Genomic DNA, 21,259 nt, shown 5'->3' on the forward strand with positions numbered 1-21,259 from the left:
ATCATAATTCCAAACTGGAGTGGGATTGTCTGTGACTTACGCCTTCACAGCAACCTCTGCAGGAGCAGGCCTGAGCCATCAACTTCCATGGCAGCAGGCCTAAGCAAATGACCTCCATGGGAACAGGCCTGAATGACTCTGGAATTGGAGTGCCAAGCAACCTTCTGGAATGCCAAGTGAACCCTGGGGTCACTGGAACTGTGGTCCCACTCCACTACGAGAAATAACTATCAGAATCGTGAGTTCACTGGCACCTGGAAGAGTAATTACCAGGGACATAGCCCCAGCTACACCAATCAGAGGAAAAGATGAGTAGACCAGGTAAGAATACACTCAACACCACAAAGAGCAACACAATGCCATCAAAAACTAGTAGCTCTAAAACAACTAGACTTGAGCACCTCCAATATAGATGAGGCAGAAGAAAATTACCTAAAAAATAAATTTAAGAGAATATTTGAGGTCCTTAAATAGGAAATAAAAATTTTGTCAATGATATGGAGAAAGGGGCAAACAAGAAATTAGAGCAAATCAACAAATCCCTTAAAGAAAACCAAGAAAAATCAGTAAAACAGGTACAAGAAACAATTCAAGACTTGAAAACCAAAATAGAGACAATAAAGAAAATGCAAAGTGAGAAAATTCTGGAACTTAAAATGTGTGAAAATGATTGGGAACCACAAATCTAAGCATAAACAGATAAATATATTAAGAGACCACAGATGCCGGCCCAGACTACTATACTCAACAAAACTTTCAATAACAATAGATGACCAAAACAAGGTATTACATGACATAACAAGATTTAACCAATACCTAGCCATAAACCCAGCCCTACACAAAGTACTAGAAGGAAAACTCCAACCCAAGGAAGTTGGCTACATCCACAAAAACACAGACAATAAAGGATCTCACAGCAGCAAATCACAAAGAAGGGGAAAACACACATAACAAGACCAACAATGAAAACTACAATAATGGGAGAGAGCAATCACTGGTCATTAATAGCCCTTAAAAAAGTGGACTTGGAAACAAGCTCCCCTGGGAGCAGAAGCCAGGAGCAAATCTGGTCCCAGGACACTGGCGGATCAGGATTGAGCTAGCAACCTGACTCAGAGTCAGCGATCTCTACTGGAACCAGAGTGGGACAGAACCAGCTAGCTAGGACAGAGAGGGAACAATCTCCACTGGGAGCAGAAGCCAGGAGCAAATCCAGTCCCAGGAGCAAACTCACTCCAAAGACACTGGCAGATCAGGACTGAGCCAGTGACCAAATCCAGAGTCAGCAATCTCCATCAGAACAGGTACAGGGGAGTAACCCCTGAGCATGTGAGCCAGAGCCAGAGTCCCCTGATGGTTCAGACATGAATCTGGGACCTTCAAGGGAGTAGACTTAAGCCAGGATCCTGATGGGTTTGGGCATGAGTCTAGGACCTCCCAAGAACTAAGCCTGAGCCAGGACCTCTGCCAGTCTGGGTGTGAGTGAACCTGGGACCTCCAGGGGAATAGGCAGGAACTAGAGATCTTAGCAGGGCCAGGGGTGAGTCTGGATCCTCAGAAGGAGTATGCCTGAGGCAGGACCTCTGTGAGTCCAGGTATTAGTCTGGGACATCAAAGGGAATAGGCAGGAACCTGGAACATATGCAGGTTTGAGTGCCTGCATGAGTCTAGGACCACTGAGATAGTAAGCAAGTCCTCTGCGGGTGCAGACTCACCCGAGCCTGGAACCTCCAAGGCAGTAGACTGAAACCAGAAACCTTTCCAGATCCAACTCTAACCCAGGGACTTCTGCAGGAGGGGTTCCAGACCAGGATTTACAGAAACGGGGCAAAACCAGCAACCTAGGTCAAAGTAGGCCTGAGACAGCAGACTCCAAGGGAGCAGAGCAAAGCACAGGAGTGCTGAACTATCTCCAGGAACATGGAGCAACCAACAGGGTAACTAGAACTGTGACACTGACTGTACCATCTGAGCTTTGGGTTCACTGGTACCTAAAAGATTATTCACCAGATTCTCAGACATCCCCAATAACACCTATTAGAGGAAAAGATGAGTAGAAAAGGTAAGAACACATGCAACATTGCAAAGAGCAACACACCACCAGTAAAACCTAAGGACCCTACAACAGCAAAACTTGAACAACCAAAAATGGATGAAGCATAAAAAAAATGACCTAAAAATAACTTTAAGAGAATGTTTGAAACTCTAAAAGAGGAAATGAGAAATTCCCTTAAAGAAATGGAGGAAAAGACAAAAAAAATTGGAAGACATCAGCAAATCACTTAAAGAAAATCAAGAAAAAGAAATCAAACATATGAAAGAAACTATTTAAGACCTGAAAACTGAAATAGAGGCAATAAAGAAAACACAAACTGAGGAAATTATAAAAACAGAAATCATGAGAAAACAATCAGGAACCACAAACACTAGCATGAACAGCAGAATACAAGAGATGGAAGAGAGAATCTCAAGTGCTGAAGATACAATAGAGGAAATAGATTCATCAGTTAAAGAAAACATTAAATCTAACAAGAGCATAACTAAAATATCCAGGAAATATGGAACACCATGAAAAGGCCAAATCTAAGAATAGTAAGAATAATAATAGAAAAAAAGAAGAAGTTAAACTCAAAAACACAGAAAATATATTTAACAAAATTATAGAAGAAAACTTTCCCAACCTAAGGAAAGATATGCCTAAGAAGATACAAGAAGTTTACAGAACACCAAATAGACTGAATCCAAATAAAAAGTTCTCTCACCACATAATAATCAAAACACTAAACATACAGAATAAAGAAAGAATATTAAGAGCTGCAAAGGAAAAAGGCCAAGAAACATATAAAGGTAGACCTATCAGAGTTACAGCTGACTTTTCATGGGAGACAATGAAAGCCAGAAGATCATGGTAAAGTGTTATGCAGACATTAAAAGACCACGAATGCCAACCTAGACTATTATGCTGAGCAAAACTTTCAATCACCATAGAAGGACAACGCAAGATACTCCATGACAAAACCAGATTTAACCAATATCTAGGCACAAACCCATCCCTACACAAAATACTAGAAGGAAAAGTCCAACCCAAGGAAGTTGGGCTACACCAAGAAAAACACAGATGGTCTCATAGCAGCAAATCCCAAAGAAGAAAAAATGCACAAATTAACATCACCAACAATAAAAACTAAATTAACAGGAGATAGCAATCACTGGTCATTAATATAAATGGACTCATCTCACCTATAAAAAGACACAGGCTAACCAATTTGATATTACACAGAATCCATCCTTCTGCATACAAGAAACACATCTCAAACTCAAAGACAGTCATCATCTCAGAGTAAAGGGTTGGGAAAAAACATACCAATCAAATGGACCCTAAGAAACAAGCAGGCATAGCCATTCTAATATTTAACAAATAAGACTTCAAGCTAAAATCAGTCAAAAGAGACAAAAAAAGGACATTTCATATTAGTCACAGGAAAAATCCATCAAGAGGAAATTTCAATATTGAACATCTATGCATGCCCCAAATACAAGAGCACCCTCATGTATGAAATAAACACTTCTACAGCTTAAATCATACATTAAACCCCACACACTAATAGTGGGAGACTTCAACACTTCCCTCTCATTACTGGACAGGTCAATCAGATGAAAAATGAACAGAAAAATAAGATATCTAGCAGATGTTATGACTCAAATGACTTAACAGACATCTATAGAAAATACCATCCAAACAGAAAAGCATACACCTTCTTCTCAGCACCTCATGGAACCTTCTCAAATATTGATCACATACTCAGTTACAAACAAACCTAAAAAATAATTTTAAAAAATGGAATAACCCAATGTACCTTATCAGATCACCATGGTTTAAAAGTAGAAGTCAACAGCAATACTAATTCCAAAAACCCCATAAACACATGGAAAATAAACAATGCTCACCTTAATCATCAATGAGTCAAGGAAGAAATAAAAGGAGAAATTAAAGACTTACAAAATTCAATGAAAATGACAAAAAAACATACCCAAATTTATGGGACACAATGAAAGCAGTGTTAAGAGGAAAGTTCATAGCACTAAATGCCTACATTAAAAAGCTGGAAAAATCACACACTAGTGAATTAACACAACATTTGAAAACTCTAGAACAAAAAGAAGCAACCTCACCTAAGAGAACTAGATGGTAGGAAATCAAATTGAGAGCCGAAATCAACAAAATAAAAACAAAGAAAACAATACAAATAATCAAGGAGACCAAGAGTTGGTTCTTCGAGAAGATCAACAAAATAGACAAACCTTTATCCAAACTAACAAAAAGGCAGAGAGAGAATATCCAAATTAACAAAATCAGAAATGAAATTGAGGATGTAACAACAGACATGGAGGAAATACAGAGAATCATCAGGTCATATTTCGAAAACTGTACTCCACAAAATTGGAAAACTTTAAAAAAATGGACAACTTTCTGGATAAGTATCACTTACCAAAATTAAATCAAGACCAGATAAGCAAATTAAACAGACCTATAACTGCTGAAGAAATAGAAACAGTCATCAAAAATCTCCCAACCGACCAGAAGATACAATGGAGGGGTAAGTGTGTTGTTCCTGACTGCCACACAAGTCCAGTTAGGGAACACACAATATTCCTGCCATCCTTATCTCCCTGGCTACTCCAAAGGGGCTGCTTCCCCCAGCTAAACCCTCTCTCCTGCTACGTCATCCCAGCTTTCTGCCTGGAACCTCTACCCTTCCCCTCTCCCTTTTTCGGGGCTTAAATTCCTCCATCTCAGCCGGGGTGGGCGCCGTGGGGCGGACAGGCGGTGAGTGCAAAGGGACAGAAGTCCCTTTTTTCTAATAGCCAGCCTGCAGCAAGCTAAGGCTGCAGGCAAAGTGATTCCTGGATAGCAAGGGGCACTAATCCAGTAGAAGACCCAGCGGAGGGAAGAGCCATTGGAGAGCATCTGAAGGAAGAGATGGGCAGGCGCCAAGGCAAGAATTCCTCCAATAATCTGAAAAACAACATGAAAACACCAGATCCCAGCGATCTTACGACAGAAGGACTTGAGTACCCTATTCCGGAAGAAGTGGAAAACAGTGTCATTATGAAAGCAATAGAGTCTCTTAAACAGGGTATGAATAACTCACTTAAAGAAATAGAAGAGAAATATAACCAAAAGATGGAAGAAATGAGTAAAGAAATGGAAGACAAATGTAACAAAAAGTTTGAAGAAATGAGTAAATTCATAAATGATACCCTGGGAAACCAAGAAAAAACAATCAAATAGGTAATGGAATCAGTTCAAGAATTGAAAACTGAAATGGAGGCAGTGAAGAAAACACAAACCGAGGGCCGGCTGGATATGGAAAATCTAGGTAAACAAACAGAGACTTCAGGAACAAGCATAACCAATAGAATACAAGAGATAGAAGAACGAATCTCAGATTATGAAGACACCATAGAGAAAATAAATGCCCTGACCAAAGAAAACAGCAAATCCAACAAATTCTCATCACAAAACATTCAGGAAATATGGGACATAATAAAAAAACCAAATCTAAGAATAATAGGAGTACAAGGAGAAGAATTGCAGATCAAAGGTCCAGAAAATATATTCAACAAAATTACAGAAAATTTTCCCATCCTAAAGAGTGATATTCCTATGAAGGTGCAAGAAGCATGCAGAACACCGAATAGACTGGATCAGAAAAAAACATCCCCTCGCCATATAATAATCAAAACACAAAGCATTCAGATAAAAGAAAGGATATTAAGAGCTGCAAAGGAAAAAGGTCAAGTAACCTATAAAGGTAAACCTATCAGACTTACACCAGACTTCTCTATGGAAACCATGAAAGCCAGAAGGTCCTGGATAGAGGTACTGCAGAAACTAAGGGACCATGGATGCAAACCCAGACTACTATACCCAGCCAAGCTTTCATTCACTATCAACGGAGAAAACAAAATATTCCAGGATAAAAACAAATTATACAATACGTAACTACTAATCCAGCCTTACAGAGAATATTAGAAGGAAAATTACATCCCAAGGAATCCAACATTGCCAACACTGCCTACAATAACTCAGACATCTAGCGACCCTTCACTAGCACAACCCAAAGAAGGAAAACACATACACTCTACTACCCCCCCCCAAAAAATGACCGGAGTCAACAACCACTGGTCATTAATATCTCTTAATATCAATGGACTCAATTCACCTATAAAGAGGCACAGACTTAGAGATTGGATACGAAAACAGGATCCAACATTCTGCTGTTTACAAGAAACACACCTCAACCACAAAGACAGACACCTACTCAGAGTAAAGGGGTGGGAAAAGGTTTTCCAAGCAAATGGACCTAAGAAACAAGCGGGTGTGGCCATTCTAATATCTAACAAAATCGACTTCAAACTAAAATCAATCAGAAGAGATGGAGATAGACATTTCATACTCATAACAGGAACAACTCATCAGGAAGAAGTCTCAATCCTGAATATCTATGCCCCTAATATAAAGGCACCCACATATGTAAAAGAAACTCTTCTAGAACTCAAGGCAATCATCAAACCACACACGCTAATAGTAGGAGACTTCAACACTCCTCTCTCACCAATGGACAGGTCAATCAGACAGAAACCAAACAGAGAATTAAGAGATTTATTGGAGGTATTGAATCAAATGGACTTAACAGACATCTATAGAACACTCCACCCAAATAGGAAAGAATATACCTTCTTCTCTGCAGTTCATGGAACCTTCTCGAAGATTGACCACATACTCGGTAACAAAGCAAACTTCCACAGATACAAAAAAATATTAGTTACCACCTGTGTCTTGTCAGATTACCATGGATTAAAATTAGAATTCAGCAACAATGCTACCCCCAGGAAAGCAACAAACTCATGGAAGTTGAACAGTCAACTACTGAATCACCCCTGGGTCAAGGAAGAAATAAAGAAAGAAATTAAACTCTTCCTTGAATTTAATGAAAACAAAGACACAACATACTCAAACCTATGGGACACTATGAAAGCAGTGCTAAGAGGAAAGTTCATAGCAATAGGTGCCCAAATAAAGAAAACGGAGAAAGCACACATTGGAGACCTAACAGCACACTTGAAAGCTCTAGAAAAAAAAGAAGCTGATTCACCCAGGAGAAGTAGAAGACTGGAAATAATCAAACTGAGGGCTGAAATCAACAAAATAGAAACACAGAAAACAATCCAAAGAATCAATGAATCAAAAAGCTGGTTCTTGGAGAAAATCAACAAGATTGACAAACCCCTATCCAAACTAATCAAACGGCAGAGAGAGAACATGCAAATTAATAGCATCAGAAATGAAAAGGGGGACATAACCACAGACATAGAGGAAATTCAGAGAATCATTAGATCTTACTACGAAAGTTTATATGCCACAAAGTTGGAAAATGTAAAAGAAATGGACATTTTTTTAGATAAGTACCATATACCAAAGTTGAACCAAGAACAGGTGAACAATCTAAATAGACCTGTTAGTCGTGAAGAATTAGAAGCTGTTATCAGAAATCTCCCTGCCAAAAAAAGCCCAGGACCAGATGGTTTCAATGCAGAATTCTACCAGAACTTCCAGGAAGAACTAATACCTATACTCCTTAATGTATTCCACAATATAGAAACAGAAGAGTCATTGCCAAACTCCTTTTATGAAGCTACAAGTACCCTAATACCAAAACCACACAAAGACACAACCAAGAAAGAGAATTACAGGCCAATCTCACTCATGAACATCGACGCGAAAATTCTCAATAAAATACTGGCAAACCGAATCCAGGAACACATTAAAAAAATTATCCATTATGATCAAGTGGGCTTCATCCCAGAGATGCAGGGCTGGTTCAACAAACGCAAATCTATCAATGTAATCTATCATATAAATAAACTGAAAGAAAAAAAACCATATGATCATTTCATTGGATGCTGAAAAAGCATTTGACAAAATTCAACACCCATTTATGATAAAGGTGTTGGAGAGACTGGGGATACAAGGATCATACCTAAATATAATAAAAGCAATATACAGCAAGCCGACAGCTAACATCAAATTGAATGGAGAGAAACTCAAAGCCTTTCCACTAAAATCAGGAACACGACAAGGCTGTCCATTCTCTCCATACCTCTTCAATATAGTGCTTGAAGTTCTAGCAATAGCAATAAGACAACATAAGGAGATCAAGGGGATTCAAATTGGAAAGGATGAAGTTAAACTTTCATTATTGGCTGACGATATGATAGTGTACATAAGTGACCCCAAAAACTCTACCAAAGAACTCCTACAGCTGATAAACACCTTTAGTAACGTGGCAGGATACAAAATCAACTCCAAAAAATCAGTGGCCCTCCTATACACAAAGGATAAAGAAGCAGAGAGGGAAATCAGAGAAACATCACCTTTCACGATAGCTACAAATAGCATAAAATATATTGGGGTTACTCTAACCAAGGAAGTGAAAGACCTATTTGACAAGAACTTTAAGTCTTTGAAGAAAGAAACTGAGGAGGATACCAGAAAAAGGAAAGACCTCCCCTGGTCTTGGATTGGGAGAATCAACATAGTAAAAATGGCAATTCTACCAAAAGCAATCTATAGATTCAATGCAATCCCCATCAAAATCCCATCAAACTTCTTCACAGACCTTGAGAGAACAATAATCAAGTTTATATGGCAAAACAAAAAACCCAGGATAACCAAAACAATCTTATACAATAAAGGAACTTCAGGAGGCATTACCATCCCTGACTTCAAACTCTCTTACAGAGCTACAGTATTGAAAACAGCTTGGTATTGGAATAAGAACAGAAAAATCGACCTTTGGAATTGAATAGAAGACCCGGATATTAACCCACAAACCTATGAGCACCTAATTTTTGACAAGGGAGCTAAAGGTATACAATGGAAGAAGGAAAGCATCTTTAACAAATGGTGCTGGCATAACTGGTTGTCAACCTGTAGAAGGATGAAAGTAGATCCATATCTATCACCATGCACAAAACTCAGGTCCAAATGGATTAGAGACATCAACATTAATCCATCCACTTTGAACCTGATAGAAGAGAAAGTGGGAAATACTCTACAAGATATAGGCACAGGAGGCCTCTTCCTAAGTAGGACCCCAGTAGCACAGACAATAAGAGAAACAATGAATAAATGGGATCTACTGAAACTGAGAAGCTTCTGTAAAGCAAAGGACACTGTCAGTAAGACAAAAAGGCTGTCTTCTGACTGGGAGAAGATCTTCACCAACCCCTCATCAGACAAAGGTCTGATCTCCAAAATATACAAAGAACTCAAGAAACTAGACACTAAAACTCTAATTAACCCAATTAAAAAATGGGGTACTGAACTGAACAGAGAATTCACAACAGATGAACTTCGAATGGCCAGAAGACACTTAAGGTCGTGCTCAACCTCCTTAGCGATCAGCGAAATGCAAATCAAAACCACTTTGAGATACCATCTTACACCTGTCAGAATAGCTAAAGTCAAAAACACCAACGATAGTCTATGCTGGAGAGGATGTGGAGAGAGGGGAACTCTCATCCATTGTTGGTGGGAATGCAAACTTGTGCAGCCACTGTGGAAATCAGTGTGGCGGTTTCTCAGGAAACTGGGAGTCAACCTCCCTCAGGACCCAGTAATTCCACTCTTGGGAATATACCCTAGAGATTCCCTAACATACTACAAAAGCATTTGTTCAACTATGTTTATAGCAGCACTATTTGTTATAGCCAGAACCTGGAAACAGCCTAGGTGCCCCTCAATAGAAGAATGGTTAAATAAGGTGTGGAACATATACACATTAGAGTTTTATTCAGTGGTAAAAAAAACAATGACATCTTGAATTTTGCATGCAAATGGATGGACATAGAAAACGCTTTACTGAGTGAGGTAAGCCAGACCCAAAAAGAGGAACACGGTATGTATTCACTCATAAGTGGATTCTAACCATAATTAAAGGTCTTTGAGCCTATTATTCGTGACCCTAGAGAAGCTAAATAAGAAGAGGAACCTGATGAAGATTATTTAGCTATCTGTCAGGAGGCAGGAAATAGTCAAGAGTCCCAGATCCTTCATCTGGCGATGGATGGCGATACAGATGGAGACCCACATTGGAGCACCGGACTGAGCCCCCCAAGGTCCAAATGAGGAGCAGAAGGACGAAGAAAATGAAAAAGGAAATAAGGTCGGCGAGGGATGCTATCGCCCACTGATACAAGGCGACGGATCTAATGAGAGTTTACCAAGGCCAGTTGGACTGCAACTGAACGAGGAAGTGATCCAACCAGATTCTCTGAATGTGGCTGGATTCTCTGAATGTGGCTGTCCTGGAGTCTTTCTGAAAAGCCATTGACAATGACACTGGGACTTGTTTCCTCTGCATATACTGGATTTTGGGGATCCAGTCTGCTTGGATACTCACCTTCCTGGACCTGGAGGGAGGGGGGAGGAACTTGAACTTCCCACAGGGCAGGAAACCCTGACTGCCCTTAGGGATGAAGGGGGAGGAGGAGCGGGAGTGGGGGGAGTGGGAGGGTGTTGGGAGGAGGGGCTGAAATGGAAACTTTTATAATTTAATAAAATTACTTTCAAAAAAAAAATCTCCCAACCAAGAAAAGCCCAGGACCAAATGGTTTCAGCTCAGAATTCTACAAGATTTTCAAAGAAGAACTAATACCAATACTCCTCAAATTATGCCACACAATAGAAACAGAAGGAATATTGTCAAACTCTTTTTATGAGGCTACAATTACTCTGATACCCAAACACAGAAAGACATTACTAAGAGAATTACAGACCAATCTCACTCATAAACATTGATGCAAAAATACTAAATAAAATGCTGGCAAATGAATCCAAGAACATATTAGAAACATTATCCACCATGATCAAATCGGCTTTATCCCACAGATGCAGGGATGGTTCAACATTGAAAGTCTGTCAACATAATCCACTATATAAATGAGCTAAAAAATAAAAACCACATGATCAACTCTTTAGAATCCGAGAAAGCATCCAACAAAATACAACATCTCTTTATGATAAAGGTCTTGGAGAGAGAAGGGATACAAGGAACATACCTAAACATAATGAAGGGAATATATAGCAAGCCAACAGCCAATATCAAACTAAATGGCGAGAAACTCCCAGCGATCCCACCGAATTCAGGAACAAGACAAGGTTGTCCACTCTCTCCATATCTATTCAATATAGTTCTTTTTTTTCAAAGTTTATTAAATTATGAAAGTTTTCATTTCCGCCCCTCCTCCCAACACCCCCCCCACTCCCCCCTCCTCCTCCTCCTCCCTCTCCATACCTAAGAGCAGTCAGGGCTTCCAGCCCTGTGGGAAGTTCAAGTTCCTCCCCCCTCCCTCCAGGTCCAGGAAAGTGAGTATACAAACAGACTGGATCCCAAAAATCCAGTATATGCAGAGGAAACAAGTCCCAGTGTCATTGTCTATGGCTTTTCAGAAAGGCTCCGGGCCAGCCACATTCAGAGAATCCGGCCACATTCAGAAAATCTGGTTGGATCACGTGCTCGTTCAGTCCCAGTCCAACTGGCCTTGGTGAACTCTCATTAGATCAGTCCCCTTGTATCAGTGGGTGATCGCACCCCTCGCGGTCCTGAGGTTTTTTTTTTTTTCATGTTCTTCCTCCTTCTGCTCCTCATTTGGACCATGGGGGACTCAGTCCAGTGCTCCAATGTGGGTCTCTGTCTGTATTGCCATCCATCTAATCTACACAAAAAGTAGAAATAGAAAAAGATAATATCTTCTTAGTAAATTGGGAGCATGGGGACCCTGGTGGAGAACTTAAGGGGGGAGGGGAGATTTCAATAAAAAAAATGAAAAAAAATAAAAATGGACTTAACTCACCTATAAAGAGACACAGGCTAGCAGATTAGATACAAAAACAGAATTCATTCTTCTGCTACATACAAGAAACACACCTCAACTTCAAAGACAGACATTGCCTAAGAGTAAAGGGTTGTGGGAAAATTTTACAATCAAATCAACCTAAGAAACAAGTTGGTGTAGCTATCTTAATAACTAGCAAAATAGATTTCAAACTAAAATCAATTAAAAGAGACAAAGAAGGACATTTCATATTTGTCACAGGAAAAATTCATCAAGAGGAAATCTCAATATTGAACTTCTATGCCCCATTTACAAGACATTCTCATCTGTAAAAGAAACATACTACTCATACTACTAAAGCTTAAATGACATATTAAACACCACACACTAATAGTGGGAGACATAAACACCCCACTCTCACCACTGGACAGGTCTGCAAGACAGAAACATACCAGATGTTAGGAGTCAAATGGACTTAGCAGACATCTATAGAACATTCCACCCAAACATGAAAGAATATACCCCCTTGAGAGCACCTCATGGAATCTTCTCAAAAATTGACCACATACTGGGGGAAAAAAAAACCTCAACAGATACCAAAAATAATTGATATAATCCCATGTATCTTAGCAGATCACCATGGCTTAAAATTAGAATTCAACAACAACACTAATTTCAGAAAGCCAACAAACACATGGAAATTAAACAATGCTCACCTGAATCACCAATGGGTCAAGGAAGAAATAAAGAAAGAAATTAAAGACTTACTAAAATTCATTGAAAATGGCTACACAATATACCAAATTTATGAGACACAGTGAAAGCAGTGTTAAGAGGAAAGTTCATAGCACTAAATGAGTACATAAAGAAGCCACACTAGTGAGTTAGTAGAACACCTGAAAACTCTAGAACAAAAAGAAGCAAACTCACCCAGGAAGACAAATGATAGAAAATAATCAAGTTGAAAGGTTAAATCAACAAAAAAAACAATACAAAGAATCAACGAGACCAAGAGTTGGTTCTTTGAGAAATCAACAAAATAGACAAACCTTTATCCAGACTAACCAATAAACAGAGAAAGAATAACAAAATAAACAAAATCAGAAGGGAGACATAATAACAGACATGAAAGAAATCCAGAGAATCATCAGGTCATGCTTTGAAAACCTATATATATGATGTGGGATTTCCTTCTATATGCCGTGAACAGCATTGGTTAATGAATAAAGTTGCTTTGATCTACAGTAGAGCAGAATTAGTAAGGCCAGAATTCCAAGCAGACAGAGGAGGGAATAAGACAGAGTCAGAAAGAAGCCATGTACCTGCCTTAAGAGACAGACACTGGGCGCTGGACACACCCTTACTGGTAGGCCACAACCATGTGCCAATACACAGATTAATAGAAATGTACTAATTGAAGATAAATAAGATAGCCAACAAGAAGCATGAGCTAATGAGCTAAGCAATGTTGAAATTATACAGTTTCTATATGATTATTTCAGGTCTGGCTGCTGGAAAATAAGCAAGCAGCCTCTGACTACACCTGTACTTCATGAAATTGGAAAATATAAATGAAATGGACCATTTTCTGAATAAATATCACTTATCAAAATTAAATCAAGAAGCCAATTAACAAGGTGAACCCAAAGAAAAATATATAGAGATCCTCCTAGAAATTGGAAGGAAACAAGATTGCGAGGCAAAAGTTGGGAGCATGGGGGTGGGGGTAGAGGTGGGGTGGGAGTTAGGGAGAGGGGGAGAGGGAAGGGAGAAAGGAAAGACTGGAGAGAGAGCTTGGGCGAGTGGGAGGGTGGAGATGGAGGAAGGGCAGATATAGGAGCAGGGAAGAAGATACCTACATTAAGGGATCCATTTTAGAGTTGGCAAGAGCCTTGGCTCTAGAGGGGATCCCAGGTTTCTACGGGGATGTCCCCAGCTAGGTCTTTGGACAGCAGAGGAGAGGGTGCCTGAACTGACCTTGCACCACTATCACGCTGATGATTATCTCGAATATCGCCATAGAATCTTCATCCAGTGACGGATGGAGATAGAGACAGAGACCCTCATCAGAGCAACGGACTGGGCTTCCAAGGCCCAGTTGAAAGGCAGAAGAAGGGAGTAGACGAGCATGGAAGTCAGGACCACAAGGGGTTGGTTCACCAACTGAGGCAGTGTGCCTGTTCTAATGGGAGCTCACCAAATCCAGCTGGACCGGGTCTGAAAGAGCATGTGATCAAATCGGACTCTCTGATTGTGGCTGACAATGGGGGCTGACTAAGAAGCCATTGATAAAGGTACTGGGACTTGTTTTTACGGCATGTTCTGGCTTTTTGGCTAAGCCATTTGTAAAACCAAACAACATTATTAATATAGCAAGCAAAACCTGAGCACAGAAAGTGTCTGTGCAGGATAGATTTAACAGCTGGGGCATGTCACAAAGAGTGATGACATTAGGGCCACAGAGCAGAGCTGCAGCAAGACACATATCTGAGATAAGGAACCTGTGAGCCCTGCTGTGTAGCTTCCCATCACCATGCGAGCACTCAGGGTGGGTGACATGATTGATGAATAGAGCAGCAGGTTACAAATGGCAGCATACCTGTCATAAGCCATGACTGTCATGAGGCAAGATTCATTCAGTGCCATAGTGGAAAAGATAAAGTATTGAACAATGCAGTCCACAAAGCTGATAGTATGGTTTTTCTTGAAGAAGCTGGAAAGCATCTTTGGTACTGTAGAGGTGATGTAGCAGAGGTCTATAAAGGACAGATTACTAAGGAAGAAAATACATTGGTGTGTGGACGTGGGAATCCACCCTTATTAAAGCAAGAAGGGACAGGTTCCAGGTCAGCGCTGTAATGTAAAATGTAAGGAATATAACAAAGAGCAGTGCTGTGATTTGGGAGAAATGTGAGTATTCCAAGAGGATGAACTGAGTGATCTCGGTAATATTTCATCCCCCAATCATTACCTCTGTGCTCCTGTTCCTAAAGTTAGAAAGGACAATGTGTTGCAGACTCAAGCAAAATTACAGCATTATCTTAACATTTCAAACTTAGATTGCAATAACAGCTTCTTAAAATAATATCTAAGAAATTATGTGATTACACACACATGAACATGTACACATATACACAATAAGTATATACACATCCTGTGTATGCGAGCATGTGCAAGTACACAGGGAGGGAGAGAGAGAGAATTGAATCATATTGTCATGATTTGCAGTTCTGATAAATTTGGGAACCCAAAATTGTATGTTCTCAATAAAGTTTAAAATTGATCTTCTTAAGGAAGTGTCATATGAAGGGCTTCAGAAGAAGGTGGACACTGCCCACTCTTGATCCCAAAGGAGGTCTCACTTGAATATGTTCATCTAGAAAACAGAACAGTTGAGAGAATTTTATTGATATGGCGTTTCAATTCTGAGTCCCCTTGCTCTGTATTGAACTATATCAGTGCCTTCAACACAGTGATCATGAGCACGTACTGTAAAGAGAGAACAGCAAAAGTCCTTGACTAGAAAGTCGCTGAGATGCTGGAGTCAGCCATTCACACACAGGCTCAGCCTGCACTGCAGTGCACAGAGACTATCCATTAGATTCTGATTGCTATTACCACTGATTGTCAGCTATAATGACCTTGGGAGAGTAAAGCCAGGTCTAAAAGTCCCTGAGATGTCTTCAGCACTATAGACCATGAGACACAATGACTCCAGGCAGCTGTAGAATCAAAATCAGCATCCATGCAGATCAAACCTCCCAGAGATCTTGAAATGAACTGAAAAGCCTTATTCTTTGGCCCTTGCTTGACTTTGAATACCCAGGGTCCAGAGACAGACATGAACTGAAGAACCTTGACACAGAAAAGACTTAAAACAGGTATTTTCTTACGAAATACCCTAGAAATCCTATTGTTCTGACAATTAAAGTGTTAGAGGTCTCTGTTTCATAAGAAATAATACTTATTACCTATATTCCATGAAAAAAATGCTGTCTTTGAGGAGTGAGAGCCAAGGATAGCACCTCTGAAAGATGTCAGAGAGATGAGCATGAGAAAGAGTCGGCACTCAAAGAAAGGCAACTGTACTGCTAACATCCATGGTTTGTTATCCTCACAGCACATGCACCAAAAACAAATAGACATTTAGAAAGAAATGGATTAATAAGAAGTTTCAAATGACAGATTAGATAATTTTAATTATTGTGCAATGAGCATGCCTTCATGGTCTCTGAGATTTGGTTCACTCTAGGAAAATTATTAGAGGATTCATTATACACTGATACACTCTTGAGATGGATTGTAACCCCAAAATATTAAGTAAAAATACAAAAATAAGTGGAAACCATGATTAAAAGAATAAAAACTCACTTGAATATAAGTTAATTCTAACAAGATATACAGATGGTACACAACACATTCTCAGTGGTAGCTATCTTTTAAAACAACCAGGAATGGGCACCACAGCACTGGTGAGTGCAAGGAATGCTCCTCTTTCTTAAGTTTTCCTTGCAAAATTACTATCCTACTGCTGAAAAAGCATTTGACAAAATTCAACACCCATTTATGATAAAGGTGTTGGAGAGACTGGGGATACAAGGATCATACCTAAATATAATAAAAGCAATATACAGCAAGCTGTCAGCTAACATCAAATTGAATGGAGAGAAACTCAAAGCCTTTCCACTAAAATCAGGAACACGACAAGGCTGTCCACTCTCACCATTCCTCTTCAATATAGTGCTTGAAGTTCTAGCAATAGCAATAAGACAACATAAGGGGATCAAGGGGATTCGAATTGGAAAAGATGAAGTTAAACTTTCGTTATTTGCAGACGATATGATAGTGTACATAAGCGACGCCAAAAACTCTACCAAAGAACTCCTACAGTTGATAAACACCTTTAGTAATGTGGCAGGATACAAGATCAACTCCAAAAAATCGGTATCCCTCCTATACACAAAGGATAAAGAAGCAGAGAGGGAAATCAGAGAAACATCACCTTTCATGATAGCCACAAATAGCATAAAATATCTTGGAGTAACTCTGACCAAGCAAGTGAAAGACCTATTTGACAAGAACTTTAAGTCTTTGAAGAAAGAAATTGAGGAGGATACCAGAAAATGGAAAGACCTTCCCTGCTCTTGGATTGGGAGAATCAACATAGTAAAAAAGGCAATTCTACCAAAAGCAATCTATAGATTCAATGCAATCCCATCAAAATCCCATCAAACTTATTCACAGACCTTGAGAGAACAATAATCAAGTTTATATGGAAAAACAAAAAACCCAGGATAGCCAAAACAATCTTATACAATAAAGGAACTTCTGGAGGCATTACCATCCCTGACTTCAAACTCTATTACAGAGCAACAGTATTGAAAACAGCTTGGTATTGGCATAACAACAGAGAAGTCGACCTATGGAATCGAAAAGAAGACCCGGATATTAACCCACAAACTTATGAACACCTGATTTTTGACAAGGGAGCTAAAGGTATACAATGGAAGAAGGATAGCATCTTTAACAAATGGTGCTGGCATAACTGGATGTCAACCTGTAGAAGAATGAAAATAGATCCATATCTATCACCATGCACAAAACTCAGGTCCAGATGGATTAAAGACATCAACATTAATCCGAACACTTTGAACCTGATAGAAGAGAAAGTGGGAAGTAGTCTACAAGATATAGGCACAGGAGACCGCTTCCTAAGGAGAACCCCAGGAGCGCAGACAATAAGAGAAACAATAAATAAATGGGACCTACTGAAACTGAGAAGCTTCTGTAAAGCAAAGGACACTGTCAGTAAGACAAAAAGGCTACCTTCTGACTGGGAAAAGATCTTCACAAACCCTTCAACAGACAAAGGTCTGATCTCCAAAATATACAAAGAACTCAAGAAACTAGACACTAAAACTCTAATTAACCCAATTAAAAAATGGGGTACTGAACTGAACAGAGAATTCACAACAGATGAACTTCGAATGGCTAAAAAGCACTTAAGGTCATGCTCAACCTCCTTAGCAATCAGGGAAATGCAAATCAAAACCACTTTGAGATATCATCTTACACCTGTCAGAATAGCCAGACTCAAAAACACCAATGATAGCCTATGCTGGAGAGGATGTAGAATGAGGGGAACACTCATCCATTGTTGGTGGGAATGCAAACTTGTGCAGCCACTGTGGAAATCAGTGTGGCGGTTTCTCAGGAAACTGGGAGTCAGCCTCCCTCAGGACCCAGCAATTCCACTCTTGGGAATATACCCTAGAGATTCCCTAACATACTACAAAAGCATTTGTTCTACTATGTTCGTAGCAGCACTATTTGTAATAGCCAGAACCTGGAAACAGCCTAGGTGCCCCTCAATAGAAGAATGGTTAAGAAAGATGTGGAACATATACACATTAGAGTTTTACTCAGCGGTAAAAAACAATGACATCTTGAATTTTGCATGCAAATGGATGGAAATAGAAAACGCTTTACTGAGTGAGGTAAGCCAGACCCAAAAAGAGGAACACGGTATGTATTCACTCATAAGTGGATTCTAACCATAATTAAAGGTCTTTGAGCCTATTATTCGTGATCCTAGAGAAGCTAAATAAGAAGATGAACCTGATGAAGATTATTTAGCTATCCGCCAGGAGGTAGGAAATAGACAAGAGTCCCAGGTAACCTCGGGTGCATGGGGGGGGGTGGGAGGGTTGTTGGAAGGGGAGAGGGTTGGAGAGAAAGGAGTAGGGGAGGAATGGGGAAAGATCGGGGGACTGGGATGGGGGTGAGGGAGGAAGGATGGATATGGGATCAGGAAAGTATATACCTCAACTAAGGGAATCATTTTAGGGTTTACAAGAGACTTGATTATAAAGGGGATCCCAGGTCCAAGGAGAGATCCCCAGATGGTCTCTGGACAGAGGAGAGGGTGCCTGAACCGGCCTTGGCCCACAACCATACTGATGAATATTTTGCATATCACCATAGAACCCTCATCTGGCGATGGATGGAGACGGAGGCGGAGACCCACGTTGGAACACTGGACCTAGCTCCCTAGGTCCAAATGAGAGGCAGAAGGAAAGAGAACGTGAGCAAAGAAGGCAAGGGCAGAGGAAACCTTCATCCGACGTTGGATGGCGATACAGACGGAGACCCATATTGGAGCACCGGACTGAGCACTCCACGGTCCTAATGAGGAGCAGAAGGATGAAGAAAATAAAAAAAAGTAATCAGGACTGCGAGGGATGCGAGCACCCACTGATACAAGGGGACTGATATAATGAGAGTTCACCAAGGCCTGTTGGACTGGGACTGAACGAGGACGTGATCCAACCAGATTCTCTGAATGTGGCTGGCCCGGAGTCTTTCTGAAAAGCCATTGACAATGACACTGGGACTTGCTTCCTCTGCATATACTGGATTTTTGGGATCCAGTCTGTTTGGACTCTCACCTTCCCTGGACCTGGAGGGAGGGGGGAGGAACTTGAACTTCCCACAGGGCAGGAAACCCTGACTGCTCTAGGGGATGGAGAGGGAGGAGGAGAGGGAGTGGGGGTAGTGGGAGGGTGTTGGGAGGAGGGGCTGAAATGGAAACTTTTATAATTTAATAATAATAAAAAAAATTACTATCCTACATGTGCGCTATGTCTCTCTCGGTTTTTGTATCTCTCTCTTTTTCTTTTCACACTCACATACATAAATAAACACACAGGCACTCATCAGCACACATACATACAAACATACACACTGTGTGAATTGTTTCCAAAGGAACTTATTAAGACCAATTAATAGCCAAACAGAAAAAGTAAGGGTGCGTGCTTTTTATTTTCTTTTTCACACTCACCTGTATTTCACCAGTTTTGTATATCTGCTATCTTTTAATAACAATTTAAGATTTATATAAGGGGGGACCTGACAATCACAGGCTGTATATCCCTTTATCATGCTAACACTATGTTGGGACTTACATGCAGAGCTACCTTAATGTCAACAATTATTCTTCCTGTCATTACCTCACAAATAGTGGCAGAACAAAGATGATATGTCAAGGACCTTTTGGGAATGTTAGTTCCTAAAAAAATTGTCTGAGTCAGGTTTCAATAATAGTATTGACAAATAATTACTAGAATATCTACTGCTATCTCACGTTATTTTTGGACTCCTCTCGGTTTTTTGTTTGTTTGTTTGTTTGAGATAGAGTTTCTCTGAAGCTTTGGAACCTGTCCTGGAACTAGCTCTTGTAGACCAGGCTGGTCTTAACTCACAGAGATCTGCCTGCCTCTGCCTCCAAAGTGCTGGGATTAAAGGCGTGCTTCACTCCTGCCCAGCTCAGATCGCAGATTCTTAAAGAAGCATTTGCTTTCCTCCACCAAGTGCTATCTAGACAACAGTGCTGTCCACGAAGGGCTGGAGGAGATTGTATCCACCCACAAGAATAAGTGAATGTATTTATCAATTGGTCCTACTCACTTGGCATTTGAAACTCAGAATCTTGCTTTTGTTTAATTTCTATTTGGTTTTCTAAACTTGGTCATTTTTCTTAGAATTGTAAGGAGGGACACTAGCATATTCCTAACAAATGTTTCTGGCCATTGACCTGACTGCCTAGTGGTGAGATAGTGAGAGAGCAAAACTGGAGAATCCTCCTAAATGTGCCAAAGCCAAAGTGGAAGGGAAAGTCAATTATAAAACATACTACAGACTCTTGTTCTCTGGCATCAAGGTTGTCATGGAGATTTTTCTAATAATTACAGACCTTGTTGCCATGGCATTAATTCTTAACTTTCCCCTGTTATCTATTATGACACCAGATTGTAACTCTACTGACCTTGGAGGCATTTGATCTCCAAAGGACAATAGGGATCTTCTAGTGCCCAGATTTTAATTTCTAGATGGCAATCTTGAGTTCAGAGATGTTAAGGGAGTCTCCCAAGATAGCATAGCTAAATAATAACATAGCTTGACATTGATAAATATTTATGCAAAAAATATAGATAGTTTATATAGATTACTTTTATAGATATGCATGCACATTTTCTCAAATATCTGTTGTGAATCAATCAATACAGCACTTGTAATGGACCTGAAGCATATTCACTGTATACAGGAAGAAACAAAGGCAATAAGCTATCTACCATTTCATGACAAGAAACTGAAGTTCAGGATAGAGAATGATCACAACCTTTGGTGTTGGTATCATAAAGTAAAATTTGCATTGAGGACTGACAAGATGCTCATTCAATGAGTGTGCTTGTATCAAGCTTAAGACCTGAGCTTTTGTGAACACATGGTGGGAAGAAGAAACTCACTCCCAAAGTTAGCCCTCTGTCCTGCACACTGACACACATGCATGCACAGA

General features: G+C 40.0%; 1 pseudogene; it reads right to left on the reverse strand.

Moving 5' to 3' along the window:
- Positions 1 to 387: 387 nt before the first annotated feature.
- Positions 388 to 14,872, reverse strand: LOC125398034 (olfactory receptor 5AN1-like; annotated as a pseudogene).
- Positions 14,873 to 21,259: the final 6,387 nt, after the last annotated feature.

This window comes from Myodes glareolus, chromosome 7, assembly GCF_982192425.1.
Source record: "Myodes glareolus chromosome 7, mMyoGla1.1, whole genome shotgun sequence".
Taxonomy (NCBI): domain Eukaryota; kingdom Metazoa; phylum Chordata; class Mammalia; order Rodentia; family Cricetidae; genus Myodes; species Myodes glareolus.